This window comes from Lathyrus oleraceus, chromosome 6 (assembly GCF_024323335.1).
Source record: "Lathyrus oleraceus cultivar Zhongwan6 chromosome 6, CAAS_Psat_ZW6_1.0, whole genome shotgun sequence".
Taxonomy (NCBI): domain Eukaryota; kingdom Viridiplantae; phylum Streptophyta; class Magnoliopsida; order Fabales; family Fabaceae; genus Lathyrus; species Lathyrus oleraceus.
This window is the reverse complement of record NC_066584.1, coordinates 433,237,959-433,243,345: the sequence shown is the minus strand read 5'-3', so window position 1 is coordinate 433,243,345 and position 5,387 is coordinate 433,237,959.

Below are 5,387 nucleotides of genomic sequence, written 5' to 3'. Positions count from 1 at the left end.
TAGTCAACAGTTAACTGTACATAGTCAAACAATAGTCAAACAAGCAATGCATCAAGGTGCAATGCACAAGCTCAAATCAAATGAGCTAAAAGCCACCTACAAAACAACTTCAAGATTAGTCAACAAAGCTCAAATAATCCAACTCAAGCAAGTGAATCAATCTCCTTCATGACCATATGCTTTTCATCCTGAAAACAAAGCTCAAACATAAGCACAAACCACTAGGACAAGGCCTAGGGTCAAAGAGGGAGAAATAATTCAAAACAAAACATTAAAATTGACATGAATCAAGCTCAATCAATTAAGAACACAATCCAAAAGGTCTCATGTCAATAGCATCAACCAAATTCATTTCACAGAGCAATCATGGCAAGGCATGCAAGTTGGAACCACATTGAGGCAACAAAATGAACAAATCCACATCAATACAAAAATGATTCAATAAATCTCAAGAAAAACCATGGCTAAACAGAACACATCACATGATCAACACACCAAAAATCAAGGCATTTGGACAAGTTTAAGCATGGTAATCAAATTCCATAAGGCAAGGTAAGCACAAACAAGCTCAAATAGGGCACAATTAGATGCATCAACTTAGCATAAGCCTAAAACAGAATCCAAACATGATAAATGCCTCAAACCAAATCCACAATAAACTTCAAAGTGTCTATAAACAATGTGCAAAATTTCAAGTTCATATGATAAAGCATAAGCATTTCACAAATCATTGAAGTTCATGACTATTCAAAAGTCCACAAATGATCATCCAGCAAGAAAAATACCAAACAAATCAGAAATGAATCCAAAAATTCCACAAACATTCATTATCAATCCTAACATCCAGAAGAAGCATCATGCAAAAAATCACATCAATTGACATTTGTTTGGCATGGCAAAGAAAATCAACAAATTGAGCAAGCAAAGGTGTGACACACATTGTCACACCTACATTAACATGAGCATATCTCAACAACCAGAAATGCTAAAAATGCAAACTCTACACCAAAATGTCAATTAGGATGTCTAGTTTAAGCATGCAAAGTTTCAAGAGCATTGGATAAAATCTCATCATTTCATAAAGCAATTGGCAAGCAAGGTACAAGATAGCACACATATGAACAATCCCTAAGCCAAATTAAATTCCAACCGTGCATAATTTCTGGAAAAATAATCATAAAATACTAGACATCATGAGGAACAACATGCAAAAATTCCCAGGCCATTTGGATTAATATTCATGGAGTTATGAATTTTCTAAGTGAATGAAAAATAAAAAAAACATATGAAAGCATGGTTCATGAATGAATGGAATACATGAAATAAAATGAAATGCAATTGAAATAGTGTGGCAAGCCAGAATCGAAGAGTGGTATCATTTGAAATGGATCAGGCGCCAAGGGATGAAACGCGTCGTTTCATTTAATCCCTGGCTAGTCAACGTAGTCAACGCGGGGAGGCCACCAATCAAAACGCCAGGTGAGTGCAACGTGGACCAATACATGGAACGATTCACACAAACACATGCAAACCCTAAAAAACTCAGCCTAACGAATCTATGCGCGCCTGGGAACGATTTCATCAGCACCTTCATACAGTTCATCATGTTCTTCCCAGGCCAAGAACAAAATCGTCCAGAAATTCATAAAAAGTACACCATTGGATAGATCTTCCAACGTACATCATGGATCAAGGATTATATTACTCTAATTCTACACACGTGCAACGATTCAAGCAAAGGAAGTTTCATACATAAAACTTAGATCTAGCATATCTTGTTCATTTCTTAATGAAATTCAATGAGACAAAGCTCAGCATACTCAGGGATGAACGATCTACAACATGCACATCACAATTTTATGAATTAGGAAAGTCGAATTCTGACCTTCAAGAGAATGCAGAACTGGAATTGGTTGTTTTAGTCCTGGAAAGCAAAAACAGATGATCTCCAATGCTCCTGTGAATGAATGGATGGAGAATTAATGCTCAATCGTGCTTGATGTTGCTCAAATCTTCAATTGTCATTAATGGATGTAACTTTCAACAGTTCCAAATTAGCTCGAAAATGGATGAATCTTGCTTCCAAAAATGTCCAATTATGCTCATGGATCAAGGATTGATCAAGAACAATGCAAGGTTTATGGAGAATTTTGATGAAAAAGTGAGAGAACCAAATGAAGAGTCGCCAATTGTCGCATCCGCGAAAAACAACCGGCGGGCTAAAACAAAACAAACAGAGCCGCCACCGTGCGTTATTTATCCCAAAGAGGGAAAGGAAATGCTCGAAGTAAACCTGGAAAAGACATGGTCTCGCGACCAAAGAGAGATGGGATCGGGAGTCGGTTATGCGAAGGGAAGGTATTAACACCCCTACGCATCCGTCGTACTCGACGGGATCCACGCTCAAAAGGAAAGGATAAGGTTGCTAAAATAGAAGTTGTTCACAAACATCACACACACACCGGAAACAACACAGGTGGGATAAGAGGGGAAAGGGCTCGCTAGGATATCGCATCCTATGCCTACGTATCTCATCTGGAATGAGAATCAAAGCTACCGTAGTTCGGCTCACGCACGCCGAAACAAAACACACGCACAACAGGCAAACATGGAAACCGAATGCCAATCGCTGGACTTACATCAGACTCCGAACCAAACAAACCCACACTGGAAACCAAATGCCAATTGCTGGACTTATATCAGACTCCAAGCACACAACAATAGGATACGGAATGCCAATTGCTGGTCTTACGTCCATATCCTAACACACACAAGAAGGATCAACAAACAACAGGTTACTAAGGAGTCTGGCACTCGAGCCTAGTAACTGTCAAACAAACACACACACAAAAAAGAGAAAGGGTGCCCGGAGAGATCCCGTACGATCTCCTGCCTACGTACCCCATCTGATATGAGGATCAGGGCAACGTAGTTCCCCTGAAAAGGGGAGAAACTTTCTCCTAACCAGAGACTGGGAAATGACAAACTAGAAGGGAGACTGACTCGAGCCTAATAGTTATCATGCATTCCACAATGGTCCTAGGTTGAGTTTTCTATCTAACTTGCACAGGCAGCAAGCTATCCTAAACAGGCAAAGCAAAGCAAACATACACACAATTAGCACACACAATTAGCACACACTATATACAAACAAAGTGGGCTCACACAAGGTTAGGCTGTGAAACACAAGCCAACTGGAATCGGGTGTAGTTAGCTCTTAACCCTAACATTGAGAGTTAGGGTGAAGCAGATGAAATGGGAAGTGAGGGGTGTGCCTCACAGCTCTTATCCCTGGCCTGGGAGAGCTTGACTCAAATAGAAGGTGTGGGAGTTCAGAAAGCAGGAACTCTTCTATCCACATATGACTGACTCAACATAGATCTTGGGTTAATATCCACAATGCATCAACACAAGGTGTGTGAGCAAAGGGATGACTCAACTGAATAGCAGGAGATGGATTGCACATCTCTTTTATCTGCCAATTGCCTTATCAAAGGTCTTTTCCTGCTTGGCACAAAGATAAACAAACACAAGCATTGCCTCTTAAGGAGGGCTTCAGACAGGTGCCTGCCCAAGTAACAGGACAAGTCTTCCAGACTACATGAAGTCAGTGAATTATACCTCAAATGGTTAAGCAACCAAGCAACAACAAAAGCAAGTTCAAAGAACTTAAGCAACTAATGTACCTGAAAACAATCTAACTCAGTCAGTATACAACTCAAAAAGTCAAACAGACAGTCCAATAGTCAACAGTTAACTGTACATAGTCAAACAATAGTCAAACAAGCAATGCATCAAGGTGCAATGCACAAGCTCAAATCAAATGAGCTAAAAGCCACCTACAAAACAACTTCAAGATTAGTCAACAAAGCTCAAATAATCCAACTCAAGCAAGTGAATCAATCTCCTTCATGACCATATGCTTTTCATCCTGAAAACAAAGCTCAAACATAAGCACAAACCACTAGGACAAGGCCTAGGGTCAAAGAGGGAGAAATAATTCAAAACAGAACATGAAAATTGACATGAATCAATCTCAATCAATTAATAACACAATCCAAAAGGTCTCATGTCAATAGCATCAACCAAATTCATTTCACAAAGCAATCATGGCAAGGCATGCAAGTTGGAACCACATTGAGGCAACAAAATGAACAAATCCACATCAATTCAAAAATGAGTCAATAAATCTCAAGAAAAATCATGGCTAAACAGAACACATCACATGATCAACACCCCAAAAATCAAGGCATTTGGACAAGTTTAAGCATGGTAATCAAATTTCATAAGGCAAGGTAAGCAAAAAACAAGCTCAAATAGGGCACAATTAGATGCATCAACTTAGCACAAGCCTAAAACAGAATCCAAACATGATAAATGCCTCAAACAAAATCCACAATAAACTTCAAAGTGTCTAGAAACAATGTGCAAAATTTCAAGTTCATATGATAAAGCATAAGCATTTCACAAATCATTGAAGTTCATGACTATTCAAAAGTCCACAAATGATCATCCAGCAAGAAAAATACCAAACAAATCAGAAATAAATCCAAAAATTCCACAAACATTCATGATCAATCCTAACATCCAGAAGAAGCATCATGCAAAAAATCACATCAATTGACATTTGTTTGGCATGGCAAAGAAAATCAACAAATTGAGCAAGCAAAGGTGTGACACACATTGTCACACCTACATTAACATGAGCATATCTCAACAACCAGAAATGCTAAAAATGCAAACTCTACACCAAAATGTCAATTAGGATGTCTAGTTTAAGCATGAAAAGTTTCAAGAGCATTGGATAAAATCTCATCATTTCACAAAGCAATTGGCAAGCAAGGTACAAGATAGCACACATATGAACAATCCCTAAGCCAAATTAAATTCCAACCGTGCAAAATTTCTGGAAAAATAGTTATAAAATACTAGACATCATGAGGAACAACATGCAAAAATTCCCAGGCCATTTGGATTAATATTCATGGAGTTATGAATTTTCTAAGTGAATGAAAAATAAAAAAAAAACATATGAAAGCATGGTTCATGAATGAATGGAATACATGAAATAAAATGAAATGCAATTGAAATAGTGTGGCAAGCCAGAATCGAAGAGTGGTACCATTTGAAATGGATCAGGCGCCAAGGGATGAAACGCGCCGTTTCATTTAATCCCTGGCTAGTCAACGTAGTCAACACGGGGAGGCCACCAATCAAAACGCCAGGTGAGTGCAACGTGGACCAATACATGGAACGATTCACACAAACACATGCAAACCCTAAAAAACTCAGCCTAACGGATCTATGCGCGCCTGGGAACGAGTTCATCAGCACCTTCATACAGTTCATCATGTTCTTCCCAGGCCAAGAACAAAATCGTCCAGAAA